The sequence below is a fragment of the Halichoerus grypus genome, chromosome 8 (assembly GCF_964656455.1).
Source record: "Halichoerus grypus chromosome 8, mHalGry1.hap1.1, whole genome shotgun sequence".
Classification (NCBI taxonomy): domain Eukaryota; kingdom Metazoa; phylum Chordata; class Mammalia; order Carnivora; family Phocidae; genus Halichoerus; species Halichoerus grypus.
In genome coordinates this window covers 149,672,716-149,692,237 of record NC_135719.1, presented here as the reverse complement: position 1 = coordinate 149,692,237, position 19,522 = coordinate 149,672,716, and the positions used below count along the sequence as shown (strand labels likewise).

The 19,522-nt window shown below is 45.8% G+C and overlaps 2 protein-coding genes and 1 non-coding gene across 16 annotated transcripts in view; 1 reads left to right on the top strand and 2 right to left on the bottom strand.

Moving 5' to 3' along the window:
- Positions 1–18,735, bottom strand: part of KLC1 (kinesin light chain 1) — a 58,583-nt gene extending 39,848 nt beyond the window's left edge. For 5 of the 14 annotated variants that reach the window (XM_036101655.2, XM_036101658.2, XM_036101657.2 and 2 more), the window contains exon 1: positions 18,457–18,733. The gene's annotated coding sequence lies outside the window, so the exon portion shown is untranslated. Of the gene's footprint in view, positions 1–18,456 lie in introns of all 14 variants that reach the window. The other 9 variants (XR_013440847.1, XR_013440848.1, XM_036101651.2 and 6 more) reach the window with 3 other exon arrangements.
- Positions 1–19,522, bottom strand: part of COA8 (cytochrome c oxidase assembly factor 8) — a 68,348-nt gene that overhangs the window by 3,350 nt on the left and 45,476 nt on the right. The window lies entirely within an intron of this gene.
- Positions 7,183–7,255, top strand: TRNAR-CCU (transfer RNA arginine (anticodon CCU)). The gene has a single exon. It is a non-coding gene; the product is annotated as a tRNA-Arg (tRNA).

Below are 19,522 nucleotides of genomic sequence, written 5' to 3'. Positions count from 1 at the left end.
AGGGCAATCAGGAACACCCCTGAGAAGTGGCTGCTCAACACTCGCAGACATGCCTCCTCTACCACAGGCCTCACTACTTTGCAAGACACTCGATTCCTTATTAGACAGCTCTGATACTTAGAAAGTTATTCCTTTTGCTGAGCTGACTCTCCCTCCTTAAACTTCTACCCATTGAGCCAACTTCTTCCCTCTAAAATAAACACAAAATATATTTACTATGTCATCCACAAGGTAACACTTCAAATATTGTATTATAGACAGAGGGCTCTCCAAATCTTCCATTTCCCAAGCTTATACCTCATGCCACCCCCAGGGACTCTTCAATCATAGCAGTTTCCATGCCGCCCCCCCCCCAAGTCACCATCAGATAAATATACGGACACATGCCACTTCTTCAAGGGGAAACCCACAGCAGCATACATACATGTTTACATTGCTCCATATCTCTCTCATTTCTAGGCTAAGCCGTTATAACCAAAGGTAGGTTATATAAAAAATAGCGCTAAGTCGGGACGCCTGGGTGGCTCAGTCGGTTAAGTGTCTGCCTTTGGCTCAGGTTATGGTCCCAGGGTCCTGGGATCGAGCCCCACATCGGGTTCCCTGCTCTGCGGGAAGCCTGCTTCTCCCTCTGTCTGACGCTCCCCCTGCTTGTGCGCACGCTCTGACAAATAAACAAAAATCTTAAAAAACATATAGTGTTAAGGCAACAATCTATTTAGAAAAAAAATCGTGTTGCATTCCTACCCTCACCATACACTAAATTCCATTCTGATTAAAAAAATTAAATGTTGAGGGTTGCCTGGGTGGCTCAGTTGGTTAAGCATCTGCCTTCGGCTCGGGTCATGATCCCAGGGTCTGGGATCTAGCCCCGCATCGGAGCCTGCTTCTCCCTCTCTCACTCCTCCTGTTTGTGCTCCCTTTCTCTCTCTCTCTGTCAAATAAATCTTTAAAAAAAAATTAAATGTTGAAAAAAAACATGAGAAACTAGAAGAAAACTCAGGCAAAGGTCTATGTGCATACAGGTGAAGGTAAAGAGAGTCTCTGAATAAAATGGCAAAAAACTAGGGGCGTCTGGATGGCTGTCGATAAAGGGTCTGCCTTCATGTCAGGTGGTGATCCCAGGGTCCTAGGATCGAGTCCCGCATCAGGCTCCCCACTCGGTGGGGTGTCTGCTTCTCCCTCTGGCCCTGCCCCCCACCGCCCCCACCCTGCTCATGCTTACACCCATTCGCTATCTCTCTCAAAATATTTTTTTAATCTTAAAAAATTTAAATAAAATAAATAAAATGGCAAAAACTAAAAGAAAACATGGATAAGAGTTCACTTAAAATAAGAAACTTCTCAAGCTTCCTATTTAAACTCCCAGCTGAAAGGGTTATGATAGTGGTTACACCGATTTCTAAAGGGTAAAAATACTGGGAATCTAGATCCGCCCAAACATCACACTTTGTCAGCCTAGCACTCACACCGTCCCTAAGACTTTCTTCCAACTCTTGGGCTGTGTATGCCTCCCAGTACCTAGAATCATGAATCAGCCAGAACAATGCCTGGCACTCCACAGGCACGTCCTAAGTATGTGCTCAATAAATGAATGAACCAGCGTTGGAGCCAGCGCCTGAATCCAATACCGTTTTATTCCCTCGCCTGTCATGAGGACTCTCTAATCCACTTTTCAACAGACAAAGCCATTATGGCCTAATTATTACACTGCATGTCTCAGATTCAAATCCCCTTTAACATAACCTGTCCTTTACATCAAGACTGAGGTTTTTTAAAATTTTATTTAAGTAATCTCTACACCCAACATGGTGCCCCAAAGATTTTTTTTTTTTTTTTTAAAGATTTTATTTATTTTTTGACAGAGAGAGACACAGCGAGAGAGGGAACACAAGCAGGGAGAGTGGGAGAGGGAGAAGCAGGCTCCCGGCCAAGCAGGGAGCCCGATGCGGGGCTCGATCCCAGGACCCTGGGATCATGACCTGAGCCGAAGGCAGACGCTTAACGACTGAGCCACCCAGGCGCCCCCCAAAGATTTCTCTTAATCACTGGTATGTTATAGCAATTAAAAAACTCAGTCTTGGGGCTCCTGGCTGGCTCAGTTGGAAGAGCATGCAACTCTTGATCTGGGGGTCGTGAGTTTGAGCCCCACGTTGGGTGTAGAGATTGCTTAAATAAACAGAGAAACCTTCAGTGTTACAGTCAACTCCTGCCAGGAATAATGGACACTGACAAATTTAAAATGGACGATTCTGAAAAGGAGGACTGCCATGTCCACTGAGACATGGCAGGGGAACTCTAAGAACTCTCGTGGGCAACACGAGATAGAAGCTTGGAGGACCCAACCCTCAACCACAACCTGTCCTGCAGAACACCAACAGCCAGGCCTTCACCTCCACAGGGGGAGGGGAGACATGCAACCAGCTCAGAGACAGAAACAGCCACTCACTCAGTTAAATATTTATTAGGCACCAACTCTATGTCAGCCACTCTTCAAGGCACAGGTGGTGGACTTTACCAAAAAAATACCTTTTGAAGAAAATGAAAATATTGTGGTGACAAAAGAATATCCTACATGCTCCCAGGGGGTCGGGGTCATGTAGACAGAATTAAAACAATCAGAATGGCATCAGACTTCTCAAGAGCAATACTGGAATCAAAAGGCAATTAAATGCCTCCAAAATTCTGAAGGAAAATTATTCCCAATTTAGAATTCCATAGCCAGCCAAACTCTCAGTCAACTGTGGGAATAGGAGAGTAACATTTTCAGACGTACAAGGTCTCAAAAACTTCTACCTCTCATGCACCCTTTCTCAGGTACAGGAAGATGCGCTCAACCAAAATGATAAATCAAGAAAACATGAAAAAAAATAACAAGAAGAAAACATGGACTATGGAGCACAGGGTTCACTGTGGGGAAGACAGCTCTGCACCAACCTGGGGACAAGTGCTGAAAGCGCAGATGGATTGGATTAGCACCAACTTAAAAAGGAAATGAAACAAGGTAATTAGCTCCTAAGGAAACAAAAGGTCAAACAGGAAAAGTAATCATAGTTTATTATATAGCTCAGCTCTGACATTTATACAGTCTAAAGATATAAACGGTAAAGACTGATCTAAACAAAATTAAATTTTATTGGGAGGTTATGGAGATGCAAAGGGTGCACCTGTGTGGTGAAGAGAAGCAAAGAAAGACGTAAGTCTTAAGTACCTAGAATGGGAAGTCAAACAGTGGAAAAGCATCAGGGGGGCCTGGCTGGTTCAGTCAGGGGAACACGCAACTCTTGATCTCAGGGCTGTAAGTCTGAGCCCCTCGCTGGGTGTAGGGACTAATTAAAAAAATAAAATCTTGGGCGCCTGGGTGGCTCAGATGGTTAAGCGTCTGCCTTCGGCTCAGGTCATGATCCCAGCGTCCTGGGATCGAGTCCCGCATCGGGCTCCCTGCTCCTTGGGAGCCTGCTTCTCCCTCTGCCTCTCTCTCTCTGTCTCTCATGAATAAATAAATAAGATCTTTAAATATATATATATATATGTTTAAAAATAAAAAAAATAAAAAAAATAAAATCTTAAAAAAAATAATAACCAGGTAATATAATAAGCCTTTATTTAGAAACAATAGAAACGGTGGTAATTATGGAAAAAGTATAATTTTTGTACTTTACTAGAAGTAAAAACAGTTACTAGGGAGAGGGAAAGGGGGAGCAAGGGAGTGGCAAAACCCCACACTACAAAACTATTTGTGGAAACTGTATGTGTACCATTCTCATCACATCATAGCAAGAGCACATGCGCTCCCCTGACTTCACAACTAATGAAGCCAGTCCTGACCATCTAGCTGAGGCAGTTTGTGCAGGCTTCCCCCCACTACACACATCCACTCCTTCCCATACTCCAGTCTTTAGGAAGCAAGTCACAAGGTGCAGCCCACACTCGGAGAGCCAGGAGAGCTGATCTACTGAAGAGGGAAGGTAAGGTGTCTGGAGTTCTTACGGATGGGACAGTGTCTTTTCTCTGCCTCGTCCCTCATTTATTTACTCATTTATGTCAACAATGGGCTGTAGAGATTTGGGATTTTTTTTAAAGATTTTATTTATTTGAGAGAGAGAGCGAGCGAGCACCAGTGGGGGAGAGAGGCAGAGGGAAAAGCAGGCTCCCTGCTGAACAGAGAGCCCAATGCAGGACTCCATCCCAGGACCTGGGATCATGACCTGAGCCGAAGGCAGACGCTTAACTGAGCCACCCAGGCACCCAGGCACCCCTGGATATTTGTTTTATATATTAAATTATACCTAAAGGTTACTAATCATTAAAAATATGTTACTGGAGCACCTGGGTGGCTCAGTCCATCAAAAACAAGGGAAGTCTAAGAAACTGTCACAGCCCAGGAAAAATGATGGCTAAATGTGACATGATGTGGTGTCCTGGATGAGGTTCTGGAACAGCACAAGGATATTAGGGGAAAACTAGTAAAGTCCAAATAAAATGGGGAGTTTGGTTAAAATTATGTACCACACTGGTTCCTTAATTGTCACAAATGTGCCATAATAATGTAGGATATTAACATTAGGAGAAATTGGAATGCAGGTATGCAGAGATTTTGTACTGTATTTGCAACTCCTCTTGAAACCTAAAGCTATCCTAAAAAGTTTGTTTTTTAAAAATCTACCTACAGGGACGCCTGGGTGGCTCAGTCGTTAAGCATCTGCCTTCAGCTCGGATCATGATCCCAGGGTCCTGGGATCAATTCCCCCATCGGGCTCCCTGCTCAGTGGGGAGCCCCCTTCTCCTTCTCCCACTCCCCCTGCTTGTGTTCCCCCTCTCTGTGCCTCTCTCTGTCAAATAAGTAAGATCTTTAAAAAAAAAAATGCTGAATACACTGAATATTTTGTAAAACAGAAAAATTGGGATGCCTGGGTGGCTCAGTAGGTTAAGCGTCTGCCTTCAGCTCACGTCATGATCCCAGGGTCCTGGGATTGAGCCCCGCATCGGATTCCCTGCTCAGCAGGGAGTCTGCTTCTCCCTCTGCCCCTCCCCTAATCACGTGTTCTCTTTCAAATAAAATCTTTTTTAAAATTTAAAAAAATTTAAAAAAAATTAAAGCAGAACTGGTTAGATTTTCTAAAGGCACTTTTTAAAAGATTATACTAGATCATACATACGTTTTTGTCATATCAGATTATCAATTTTCATGTAATGCTCTCATTTCACATCTCTACCACCTCATCTTTTCATATATATTTATATTCCCTTTATATTCACAATGAAACTTATACTGACTACAGACAATGAGATCATACATACACAATCATTCTATTAACAAGCAATACAATTTTCAATAGTCTGACAAATTTTATCAAACCTTCCCTCCTCTCAAAAATTAAAAAGAGGGGCATCTGGGTGGTTCAGTTAGTTGAACACCTGACTCTTGATTTCGGCTCAGGTTGTGATTCCAGGGTCATGACACTGAGCCGCACTCAGGCAGAGTCTGCTTGTCCCTCTCCCTCTTCCTCTCCCCCTCCCTGGCTCAAGTGTGTGCATGCGCGTGCTCTCTTGCTTTCTCTCTAATAAATAAAATCCTTAAAAAAAAGAATTAACAAAAAGAAAGCAAAGGCCAAAGAAGGAAAGAGCATCATTTTGGTCACTTTACCTCCCCCAGTTTTAGCATGTGAAATTCTGCCAGCAGGCAGTAAAAAGCTAATGTGGTAAAGAAAGTTTGAAAATACATATATTTAGGGGCGACTGCGTGGCTCAGTCGTTAAGCGTCTGCCTTCGGCTCAGGTCATGATCCCAGGGTCCTGGGATCGAGCCCCGCATCGGGCTCTCTGCTCAGCAGGGAGCCTGCTTCTCCCTCTCCCACTCTCCCTGCTTGTGTTCCCTCTCTCGCTGTGTCTCTCTGTCAAATAAATAAATAAAATCTTTAAAAAAAAAAAAATGTGGCCTATCCATACAGTTGAATATTATTTGGCTAAAAAAAGGAACAAAATACTGATACAAGCTTCAACAGGTTAGACCTCACAAACATGTACTTAAGTGAACCAAGCCAGAAACAGAAGGCCACATATTGGGGCACCTGGGTGGCTCAGTCAGTTAAGTGTCTGCCTTCAGGGGCGCCTGGGTGGCTCAGTCGTTGAGCGTGTGCCTTTCGGCTCAGGTCATGATCCCAGAGTCCTGGGATCGAGCCCCGCATTGAGCTCCCTGCTCGGCAGGAGGCCTGCTTCTCCCTCTCCCACTCCCCCTGCTTGTGTTCCTTCTCTCGCTGTGTCGCTGTCAAATAAATAAATAAAATCTTAAAAAAAAAAAAAAAAGTGTCTGCCTTCGGCTCAGGTCATGATCCCAGAGTCCTGGGATTGAGCCCCACGTGGGGCTCCCTGCTCAGTTGAGAGCCCGCTTCTCCCTCTCCCTCTGCCTCTCTCCCCTGCTTGTTCTCTCAAATAAATAAAATCTTTTAAAAAAGGCCACATAGTGCATAATTCCATTTATATGAAATGTCCTTAGAGACAGGAAGCAGATTGGCGGTTGCCAAGGGCTAGAGGGAGAGAAGGGTGGTGAGTGACTGCTAATGGGTTCAGGGTTTCTTTTGGGGGTTATAAAAATATTCTAGAATCAGAAGTTTGAGTAACCTGGTGAATTTTTTCATATATGGATATTTCAGTATAATAGATCCAGAATTTTTTTTTTAATTAATGATGCAGACCAAAGAAAACAAAACACAAAACCCAACTTTGGGACCTAACCTATTTTAGCTTTGTCATGAAATCACAGAAAACTTCATTTCTCAATCTTTTTATCCTATGCTCCCCTTTTGATAAACAACAAAAATCTCAAGCCCTCTTCAATTTATTTAGAAATTTCCAAATACATAATACCTTACCTATTGTGACTAAAAAGCAATGTGACCAATGGTAATATTAAAAGTAAAAATGTACATATGTTTTTGGTTCTGAAGTTTCAGAACAAAAATTATAGATATATATTTTTTATTTGGGGTGGGGGGCAGAGGCTCCACACCCAGCATGGAGCCTGACGCGGGGCTCAATCTCAGGATCCCGAGGATCATGCCCTGAGCCAAAATCAGGAGATGGACACTTAACCCACTGAGCCACCCAGGTGCCCCCAGAACAAAAATTACACAGTGCAGAGTCAAAGGAGGAATATTACTTGCTTAAAAAGAGGTAAAACTGGGGCACCTGGCTGGCTCAGTTGGAAAAGCATGTGACTCCTGATCTCAGGGTCGTGAGTTCAAGCCCCATGTTGGGTGTAGAGATTACTTTAAAAAAGAAAGTGAAACAAAACAATGATTCTTTCATTTTCTGATGTTTAGTTTTTGTTTTGGTGAAAGCAGGAGAGGCTAAACAGTGTGGCGGAGGAGTGTCACTTCCCCAGCTTATATAACAAAGTTAGGTTCATATTTTAAGCAAAATCCAAAAAGGACTCCTGGAGGGTCTCAATCATTTTCAAAACATGACATTTTTGGATAAAAACAGAAATGTTATACCCCTTTGTAGGCTTCCAATAGTGAGTTATTTTCTAAATATAACACTGTATTATAATAACAAACATATTTTATCCAGCTATACACTGCCTACTCTTTCCCAAATAAGAATCACTAAATTCTACTCAAGGGAGGATGTGCTCCATCAGGTACCTCCTGTTCAGAAACTTCATCCGTGGAACACGAACTGCCAGAGGCAGCGGAGAGATACAATTCCAGAGCTTGCCACAAAGCAGTTCCAGAATGGAAATTCTATCGACTGACTCATCATTTTCTACTTGTACCCTTGTATCTCCTCCAATCTTACCTTCCTCAAACCTAATCTAACCTAATCTAATCCTTTTATCTCCTTTTCTAAACTTAAATCACAAGAATAAACTGAATGAATGAAATCGTGTAGGCCTAAAAATCACAAAAATCTATAAAGTGTATGCAACTGATGGATCACTAAATTCTACCCCTGAAACTGGTAACACAGTTTATGTTAACTAAATTGAATTTAAATAAAGAATTAAAAAAAAAAAAAAAGGCATACCTCTCAGCAGACGCCAGCACACAATGCCAGATGCCTTCCTTATGTATGTTCCTGGAACTTATAACAAGCCCAAAGAAACATGAAAAGGAAGATTAGAAAATCTTGAGTTGTTTGAGTATGACTGAGAAAAGCCCTGATGTGACTTAACCTAAGTTTTTTTTTTTTTTTGAAGATTTTATTTATTTATTTATTTGACAGAGAGAAAGACAGCAAGAGAGGGAACACAAGCCGGGGGAGTGGGAGAGGGAGAAGCAGGCTTCCCGCGGAGCAGGGAGCCCGATGTGGGGCTCGATCCCAGGACCCTGGGATCATGACCTGAGCTGAAGGCAGACGCTTAACCACTGACCACCCCGGCGCCCCTTAACCTAAGTTTAGTTGTAGAGCAATAAATTTATACTTCTTGCACACACACATGAAAAAAAGGCGAATGTTTTAATATTAAAGACTCCATAATTATAGCATCTATTCTGAATCTGTTTGCATCCTGAAACTATAACCCAATGGATAAAACAAAGCATGCCTTTGCCTCTTGGATGACACCCTTGCAGAATTCGAGAAATGAAGGCAGTCAGGACTCCCTGGGTCCCTTCCCCACAGCCATGCTCAGGTGGTTGAGTGCGGTTCTGTTCTGAAATCGGCCACCTCTGTGTACACAGATCTAACTCCATGATAACCTAACCACACTACTACATGACATGTGCACATATCCCAGGAAGAGTTCACTTTGCTTGTCAATGACCATGCTGCACCTAAGGAAAGAGTTTTACAAGGCCATGTCCCCCACCAGCTGGTCAGGTGCCTGCCTCCATCCCACCCCCCACCGAGGCAGGGCTCCTGGCCACAGCCAGACAGTGTACCAGGTCATTCAATCTGCCATGGGACCAAAGGCCGACAGACCCATCTCTTCAGATGCAAATTTTAAGCATGACAAACTACAGGGAAGGGTGGTACTACATGAAAATACAGGAGAACATGCCTCTTCCTAAATCAAGAATGAGTAAGCCCAAATGATGCAGATGTCTCTATTACAAGTCTTTGGTTGAGCAAACAAAAAGGAAAAACAGCTTCATCGGACTGTGTGACTAAGAGATTACAAAACAGGGTGTTACGGGAGTCTGGGCAAAAAAATATAGAGAGTATTCATTATGCAGTTTAAAAACACTTTTTATTTCAAAATGAGAAACAAATTAACATAATATCACAACACTAAATTTATGTATTTAAGTGCTAATCAAAGATACATATATGGAATAGTTTTCTTTCCTAACTAAAGAAAGGCAACTAACATATTTTTAAGGGGTATCTGGCTGGCTCAGTTGGGAGCATGAGACTTTTTTTTTTTTTTTTAAGATTTTATTTATTTGACAGAGACACACAACAAGAGAGGGAACACAAGCAGGGGGAGTGGGAAAGGGAGAAGCAGGCTTCCACGGAGCAGGGAGCCCCATGCGGGGCTCGACCCTAGGACCCTGTGATCATGACCTGAGCCGAAGGCAGATGCTTAACAACTGAGCCACCCAAGCACCCCAAAACTTTTTTTTTTTTAAAGATTTATTTTTGTATCTTTTTTTTTTTTTTTTTTTTTTTTATTCATTTGAGACACAGAGATACAGAGAGAGAGAGAGCATGAGCAGGGAGAGAGGCAGAGGGAGAAGGAGAAGCAGGCTCCCTGCTGAGCCAGGAGCCCGATGTGGGGCTCGATCCCAGGACCCTGGGATCATGACCAGAGCCGAAAGCAGATGCTTAACCATCTGAGCCACCCAGGCGCCCCGATTTATTTTTGTATCTTGAGAGAGAGCACTCACGCACACACACGTGGTGGGGGGTGTAGAATCTCAAGCAGACTCCCCCTGAGGGCAGGGCCTAACACAGGGCTTGATCTCACCACCCTGAGAGCATGACCTAGGCCAAAATCAAGAGTCAGACACTTAACTGACTGAGCCACCCAGGTGCCCTGAGCACGAGACTCTTGATCTTGGGGTTGTGAGTTCAAGCCCCACATTGGGTGTAGAGATTACTTAAAAATAAAATATTAAAGGGGCGCCTGGGTGGCTCAGTCGGTTGAGCGGCTGCCTTCGGCTCAGGTCATGATCCCAGGGTCCTGGGATCGAGTCCCGCATCGGGCTCCCTGCTCTGCGGGGAGCCTGCTTCTCCCTCTCTCTCTGCCTACTTGTGTTCTCTATCTCTCTGTCAAATAAATAAATAAAATTAAAAAAAAATAAATAAAATATTAAAAAAATAAAATAAAATCTTGAAAAAATATATATACATATAAAAATATATATATTGGTGGGGGAGCACCTGGGTGGCTCAGTCAGTGAAGCGTTTGCCTTCGGCTCAGGTCATGATCCCAGGGTCCAGAGATCTTCAAGGGCTCCCTTGAGGAAGCCCTTGCTCCTCAGGGCTCACTGCTCAGTGGGGAATCTGCTTCTCCTTCTCCTTCTGCCCCTACCCCCCAACTTGGGCTCACTCTCTGGTGCATTCTCTCAAATAAATAAAATCTTTTAAAATATACACATATTTTTTAAAAAAATTCTCTCGGGAGAAAGGAAATGGGAAAAGAGACAACTCACACCTTTACATCTTTTTGAATCATGAGTTTTCCCAAAAGAGTATACATCTTTTAATGATTTCAAAAAAGACAAAATAGAAAGCAGGAACAATTAAAAAAAAAAAAAAAATGGACAGGGGCACCTGGGTGGCTCAGTTGTTAAGCGTCTGCCTTTGGCTCAGGTCATGATCCCAGGGTCCTGGGATCGAGCCCCACATCGGGCTCCCTGCTCAGCGGGAAGCCTGCTTCTCCCTCTCCCACTCCCCCTGCTTGTGTTCCCTCTCTCACTGTGTCTCTCTCTGTCAAATGAATTAAAAAAAAAAAAAATGGATAAAGTGGAATTCATCGAAATTTAAAATTATTGATTATTAAAAGGCACAGCCAAAAAACATATAGTCAAGCCCTAGATTGGGAAAAAATATTTGCAACATAGGTACTTGGCAAAAAAGACTTGTACTCAAATACATAAGGAATTCCTATCCTCAATAATAAAAAGACAATCTGACTTTCTAAATGGGTAAAAGATGTAAGAGACACTTCACAAAAGCGGGTACATACAAAAGGCCAATAAGCATGTGAGTAAGTGCTCATTATCAGTCATCAGAGAAATGCTCATGAAACCCATTCGACAAGATGCCACTACACATCCACTAGAATGTGAAGATGAAAACAAACAATACCAAATGCCAGAGGGGATATAAAGCAACCGGAACACTCACACATTGCTGGTCCAAGTGTAAAATGTACAAGCACTCTGGGTTTGTTTCTTTAAAAGTTAATGATACATCCGGGCTCTGCTCAACTGAGTGTGGAGCCTGCGTGAGCTTCTCTCTCCCTCTGCTCACGTGCTACCTCTCTACATAAATAAATAAATAAAGTTAATGACACATCTACCCTATGAGCAATCCCACTCGTAGGTATTTATCCAGAAGAAATGAAAATGTACGTCCACATGGTCTCCTACAAGAATGAGTGCCCCCGCCCCCTCCGAGATGTGCTTCAGGAGGAAAATGGCTTAACTGTGTAAATCCATACAACACAACATTACTCAGGAACAGAAAGGAACCACTGACACAGGCAGCAACACGTATGAATTTCAAAAATGTTATGCTGAGTGAAAGAAGCTGAATGTAAAAAAATACATATTGTATCATCCATCTCAATTTATATGAAATTCTACAATAGGCAGAACTAACCTGTGGTTATAAAAACCAGATCATTGTTGCCGAGGAGTGGTGGGGGGTGATGGATGATTGGCAAGGGGCATGAGGGAATTTTCTGGGCCATATCTTGACACGCATTCATCAAAACAGAATGAACAATATATTTAAGATCTTGGCATTTCACTATATGTAAATTATATCTCAATTTTTTTAAAAAAAGCAGAATTTGCTAACATTAATGTACATATTCAGACAAGATCGGGCGCGTTCATAGTGGTATGGTCGCAGACTGTTGTACATATTCAGAAATCATAACTCCCAACATTAACTGAAAGATGGTTAAGAATGGTTTTGTTCAGGGGCGCCTGGGTGGCTCAGTCGTTAAGCGTCTGCCTTCGGCTCAGGTCATGATCCCAGGGTCCTGGGATGGAGTCCTGCATTGGGCTCCCTGCTCAGCGACAAGCCTGCTTCTCCCTCTCCCGCCGCTAACCCTGCTTATGCTCTGACAAATAAATAAATTAAATTAAAATGGTTTTGTTCTGAGAACAGAATAAAACTGAGATGTGGTGACAGATGCCTCGTCCCCCGCAAGATTCCTGGGCATTGGTTTACGCACATCTCCCAGTTCATCAAGTCCCTCCTGGCACTGCTATAAAGGGATTTTTGCAGCAGATGTAATTAAGGCCCCAAATCACTTGACCTTAAGATAGGGAGATTATCCTGGTGGGCCTGACCTAATCATATGCCTCTTTATTTTTTAAGCTTTTTTTTTTTTTTTTTACAATTTTATTTTTAAGTAATCTCTATACCCAACACAGGGCTCAAACTCATGACTCTGAGAACAAAAGTCTCATGCTCTTCTGACTGAGGCAGTGAGGGATCCCTCAAATAAGCCCTTTAAATCTGGGTCTAGAAGCCACAAGAAGAGAAGTCAGAGATTCAAAGTGTGAGAGGAATTCACGGTGTGGGAGCTCTTCCACTCTGACTTTGAAGATGGAGGCGGCCACCTCAGGGAGCTGAGAGCCCCAGCTGACAGCCAGGAAACAAGGAAAGCAGGACGTCAGTACTCCAACCAGAAGAACTGCCAAGGGCCTACAAGAGCACTGTGACTCTGGAAGACAACTGCAGCCCAACACACAGTTGCAGCCACGTGAGCCACTCATCCACAGTAACCGAAATAAATGTGACTGTTTTAACCACTAAATTTATAGTAATCTATCACATAGTTAAGTAGAAATCTAATACAAATTTCAGACTACAAAAGCTTTAGAACTTAATGATATTTTAGTTAAAAAGAATAGAAATTATGGATGAACCTCAGGGACAATATGCTAAATCACAAATAGCCAGTCACAAAAAGACGAGTGCTATACTCTTAATCCTGGGATTGTGAGTTTGAGCCCCACGTTCAGTGTAGAGATTACTAAAAAAATAAACTTAAAAAAAAAAGACAAATGCTGCATGATTCTACTTATATGAGGTATCTAAAGTAGACAAATTCATTGAATCAGAAAGTAGAATTGTGTTTGGGGGTGGAGGGTAGAGGATGGAAAGTTGTTATTTAATGGACACAGAGTTTCAGTTTTGCAAGATGAAAAGGTCCCAGAGATCTGTTGCACAACAATGTAAATATACTTAATGTGTTTTTTACCACAATTGTAAAAGAATAGAAATTAGCATTTTCCCCGTTTGGTCAATAACATCAGGTCTTGATCCCAGGGTCCTGGGATCCAGCCCCGCATCCAGATCCCTGCTCTGCGGGAAGCCTGCTTCTCCCTCTCCCACTCCCCTGCTTGTGTTCCCTCTCTCGCTGTATCTCTCTCTGTCAAATAAATAAAATCTTTAAAAAAATAAAAAATAAATAATAAAAAATAAACAGGCACAATAAGTGAATTTAAGAAAAAACACCCCATGTGGATTCACCATAGAAATGAAGGCCCGATCAGCTTTTACCGATCACCTACTCTGTGAAGATCACGAATACCAACCACTATGACAATGTGGTGCCTGAAACAGCCCACATTAGACCGCAACCCCAAGGAGTCACCAGAGCCACACTGCATCACCTGGGCTTCTGAAATGGAAGAGCTGGCCAAGGACTTCCCAGATGAAGGCATTATTGTGACAGCAAGGTGGTTCAAAGCATGAATATCTAGCAAAAATATCTGAATTAGAAGCCTGACTTCACAGCTTATATACCTCTGGCTTAAGTAAACTGCCCTCTCTGACCTCAGTTTCGTCCACAACAGAGTGGGGGGATTACAGCACCAATTTTATCTGGTTCAGTCATAACTTCGCTAATACCAGTTTTATTAGTAGTGGTAAAGTGAGCTTCAGAGAGGCTGGGACATAAATTTCCATATTATGCAATCAGCCAGGGAACAATCCAAGGTTTAAACTGAGGTAACTGGAATATTTTAGAACCAAGGAAATAATGTCTACTTTACATATGTACTTAACTCAGCTTAAAATGCTTGTTCTATTGATACTCACCTACCCACTTTATTAAGTATGGACAACATTACTAAACATATTTAAAAGCACAGATCCAAACTGCCTTCATCGGACTTCAAAAATTAATTAAAACATAATATTTTAATAACTTTGTATGTTGAGAGATGGTAACTACACCTTTCATGGTGAGCATTTTGTAATGTCTATAACCGTTGAATACGTTGTACACCTGAAACGAATATAATACTGTATGTTAACTATACTTCAATTAAAATAAGTACATTTTTATTTTTTTTTATTTTTTAAAGATTTTATTTATTTGACAGAGACAGTGAGAGAGGGAACAAAAGCGGGGGGGGGGGCGGAGAGGGAGAAGCAGGCTTCCCGCTAAGAAGGGAGCCCGATGCCAGGCTCGATCCCAGCACCCTGGGATCATGACCTGAGCTGAAGGCAGATGGCTAACGAGACTGAGCCACTCAGGTACCCCAAAATAAGTACATTTTTAAAAATAGTTAAGACAAAGGGGCGCCTGGGTGGCTCAGTCGGTTAAGCGTCTGCCTTCGGCTCAGGTCATGATCCCGGAGGCCTGGGATCGAGCCTCGCATGAGGCTCCCTGTTCTGCAGGAAGCCCACTTCTCCCTCTCCCACTCCCCCTGCTTGTGTTCCCTTTCTCACTGTCTCTCTCTGTCAAATAAATAAATAAAATCTTAAAAAAAAAAAATAGTTAAGACAAAACTAAATTCTGAATTCATTTTGATGAAAGAATATATTAACCGGGAGGCTGTAGGGCAGAAAGACAAAAGGATGCCCTAGGAGAAAGCATGTAGATAACCTCTAAATTAGCACGCCTGCCTTAGGAGGTAATATTCTCAGGAAAAATTTAGAAGGTCACTAATAACCTCCTAGAAGCCTCCTAGAAGCCAAATCCAATAGATTTGTCCATCCAAATCTTCCTTGATCTTTTTGCCAACTTGACACTGACCTCCTCCTCCACCTACCCACAGGGCAACTCCGCAGTCTCTAAGTGTCAGAAGCTCTCGGAGAGACACTGACTTTCAACAGGATGATGAGATCTCCCAAATCTTTATCTCCGTCCTAAATATTTGTCTTGAACTCCAGACCTGAATCTCCAACTGCCCACTGGCCCACTTGGGCACCCCACAAGCACTTCCGATTTAACCCAAAACCAAGCTCACCATCTCCCCCTCCTCCTGTTTTCCACCTTCTTGATGGGTGTCACCAGCCAGAGAGCCACCCAAGTTAGAGACAGGGAAGTAATTCTAGACGCATTCGTTCAATAAACATTTATTGAGTGCTTATAAAAATCCCTGACCCCATGGAGATCATGGATATTAAGTGAAAGAGACAGACAATAACTAAGAAAATAATTAAGTAAAATGATAGCACTGTAGACAGTGAAAGTGCTAAGGAGCACGGGGAAGTGGGGACACAGTGATATGCAGAAGAGCAGGCTCGGGATGAGCCTGGGTGTGCTTACGTGAAGGCCAGAGTGGGAAGATGAGGGGAAGATACGGGGGCAGAGTGCCTTTAGGACATTGGCCAAAACTTAGCAGAGAAGTGACATGTCACTCCAACTTATGTTCTAGCAGCTCGCTCTGGCTGCGATCACTGTCGCTCCATCTCTTCCAGATGGCAGCCCCACCCTTACGCTGGTCTGGTCACTCCCAAGTCAGGGCCACTGTAAATAGTGAAGCCATTTCTAGTCCATTTGTATCACTGTTCCTACTGTCCCTGCCCTAAGTCAGGAGCTCTCAGTCCTCACTTGGGCCTAATGGCTTCCCACCGAATCTCATCTTGGTTCAAATCACCTGCCCACCTGCCATACTACCTATGCTTTCTAAAGTATCACCTCACTCTTAAGAGTCCTCCAAGGACGCCTGGGTGGCTCAGTCGGTTAAGCGTCTGCCTTCAGCTCAGGTCATGATCCCCGGGTCCTGGGATCGAGTCCCACATCGGGCTCCCTGCTGAGCAAGGAGCCTGCTTCTCCCTCTGCCTGCCTCTGTCTCTTTCTCTCTGATAAATAAATAAAATCTTAAAAAAAAAAAACAAAAAATTCCAATCCCCCCCCCAAAAAAAGAATCCCCCCAATCCTCCTTCTTGCCTTCCTTCCCTGATCTTCCCTTTCCACTCTCACCCTTCCCAACTTTAGTCCCCTTTATGGCAGCACCGCTTCAGGGCCTATGTCCTCCAGAATGGCCACTACCAATCTCACCCCTCACACATCTGGCCAGTTGTACATTTTCTTCAAGGCTCATACCCAGAATCCCCTTCTCAGGGCACTGAGCACAATATTTAACCTAATCTGCCGTACCCTAGGATTTCCTCTGTCTCCCACCAGACTATGAGCTCCTGGAGGCCAGTGACTGTCTTTTATCTCTACTTCCCCAACTACTTAGCACAGCACCTGCCATTCAGTTGGTTCTCGATTTAAGACCATGCTTTCACCACTTAATATGCTAATCATTTCTACTCTATGTCCTGAAATTTGACACTTAAAACCTGCCTGTACTTCTGTTTAGGATATTACTGATCACTTCTTTGTTATATAAAGTTCTGGTTTCTTATCATATTCCACTTATGTTTCCATGTTACACGAATCCTACAAATTAATAAGTTTTGACATTTATAGTCCCATATGGAAAGCTACACAATGGCTTATCTATTTTCAACATTATGAAACACGCTTAAGAATGTTTAATTTTTTTAAATGTATAATTTTAAATAACTACAGCTAAGTTTTTATTTATTTCAAAATATTTAAGATACTATGTGCCCCTCCCCAGTGGCATTTTCTCTCTCATCCTCCCTGGAGGTACTGTCCTGACTCCCATGCATGTCCTTCCACCTTTACCTGTATTTTCAGTGTTTTTAGAAGGCACTTCCAAGCAAAGTGAAGGAGCCAGGTCACGATGAAGTTACCACCCTGGGTCCTCCGCCCCCTCGCTAACGCCACAGGGCTGCCGGGCTCCACTGCAACATGATGTTGCATTCTCCGATGACCTGGAGAAACTGGCTCTTAGTGCCTGGCTTCCCACACGCAGCTCCCCACAATCTGAACTTTTTAATATTTAGTATCATTGTATTCCTACAGACACTTAGGAAACAGAACCATGAATCAAATTTCCCACCCTAACTAAGGCTGCCAATCCCTGAAAGAGGTAAATCCAGAACTGTAATAAGATCATGGGACTTAAGAACCTCGCCCCAATTTCCTAATGGGTTTTTCACTGAACTATTACCATGTCTTCTGAGCTAATGATTCTGGTCAGCAGCTTAGTCATGCTGGGCCCAAAAAAGCCTTAGAATTTAAAGCAAAGAATCAAAGAACTGCCCTTTCGTATGCCAGTTTAAATAGTGTACCTCAAATTTTCCGTTCTCACACTTTTTAAAAACATTTCTGCAAGTCGTCCTTATCAAACGCTTAATACGTAAATCCTTAATGTGTTGTTTAAACAATAGAACAATAAGCAGCAACAATTCTATCACCAAGTTACCTGGATCTACAAACCTTACGTTATTTATGAAACCACCCAACCCACCAGGCATTAATGTTACTTTTCTAATGCTTTAAGGGTTTTTCAAGGGAAGAGGTGCACCGCGTGTGACACCCGCGTCGGGGCGGCCTCCAGTCGAGCGGCCCAGGTGAGCGCCGTGGACGGAACACTTCGCGCCCGGCACCTCGAAGGCAGGGCTCGCCGAGGGGGCGACGCGGAAGCAGCCCCCCGGCAGGGACCCCGCACGCCCGCCACCAGCCCCGCAGCCCGTCGCCCGCGAGCATGACAGGCGCGCCCGCCCAGGGCGGTGCCGCGGGAGAGGGCGGGGGCCGGAAGGAAGAGGGCGGATTCGGACAAAGCCGGCCGGGCCGGCCCCCCTCCCCGCGCGCCGCGCTCCCGGGGGCGGCCGTCTGCCCCCAGCCCCAGCCGCGAGGCTCCGGGGGTCCGCAGCTGTTCCGCGAGCCGCCGCCCCCGCCCGCAGCACTGCCGAGCCGGGGGCGCGGGGCCGGAGACGGGGAGGGGCCGGGGTGGGGAAGGGGCTGTGGCCGCGGATGAGGCGGGCGAGGGCCGGGGCCGCGGGGCCGGGGCGCGCCAGGGAGGACCACCAGAAGGGGACAGCGATGAGGGCCCGGGAAGAGGACCCGCAGGGGATGCGGCCGAGGGCGGGGGCCCGGGGCCGCGCTCCGGGGAGGGGACGTGGGTGAGGAGCGCGGACCGGGGCGCGGCCGGGAAGGGGAACGAGGGCTCACCGTGCTGCTCCCGCGGGGCCGCGCGCTCGCGCTGTCAGCACCGGGAGGTCGCGGGCGCGTGCGCGGAGCAGGACTGCGCAGGGCCCGCCGCTTCGGCTGCCTCGGGCGCGGCGCCGCGGTCACGAGCGAGGGGCGCTGGCGCGGCCGCCCCGCAGCATCCTCGGCCGCCCGCGAGCGCTGTCCCCCGCGGCTCCTCCCCGCAGCCGCCGCCCCGCGCCCGCCGGCTCTGCTCTGCTCCGGCTCCGCCGCTCCCGCCGCCGAAAATGGCGTCTCGGCGTCCCTCCCCCGGCTCGGCGCTCCCGCCCCACAATGCCGCGCGCCGCCCGTGACGTCACCTGCCCGCCTCCGGGGGGCGGGGCGCGGCCGGGAAAGAGGTTCCCGGCGCGGCGTGGAGCCCTGCGGACGCGCGGGCAGGGGGCGCTGGGGCGGGGCGCCGCCACCCTGGACCACCGCGTCCGGGTCCTTCCCTCCTGCTCGCCCGTCTGCGGAGTGATGTTCACTGTGTGCCAAGCCCCGTCCTCACGCGTTTTATGCGCGCGTTTCAATCTCCCTGGAACCCGCAAGGACGGCTTTCAGCAGCCTCTCCAGAGGAAGGGGTCCTAAGGGGCTAGGCCAGGCCCGGAGGGCTCTCTGCCTTCTCCAGGAAGATCTAGTCTTTGATCAAGACCCTGGCCCCCCCATCTCATTATTCCCTCGCGGCCCCCAGGATCCTCGAGAATGGGAGCTCAGAGGGAGTTTCCAGGCGCTTCCCTCGGCCACACAGGCCTCGCACGGACGGCACCGCGAGTGCCTGGCAAGTGCAGAGACGCCCCCCCGGGCTGCCGCACCCCCCCCCCCCCCCGTGGCGGCAGTGCCACGACCTCCAGCCCCGCCTGAAGGGCAGTACTTCCAGGTCAGAGAGCACCCCTGGGCCTCATGCTGCTGCATCGCCAGCCCCGCAGGCCTGACTCAGCAGCCAGCCAGGAGGACGCAGGCGGATTCAGTGGGCAAGGCTCAGCTCTCTCTGCCTGACCACCGCCACCAGGTGCCTGCAGATGTCCCCAGTGCAGGGCCCTGTGGCATTATT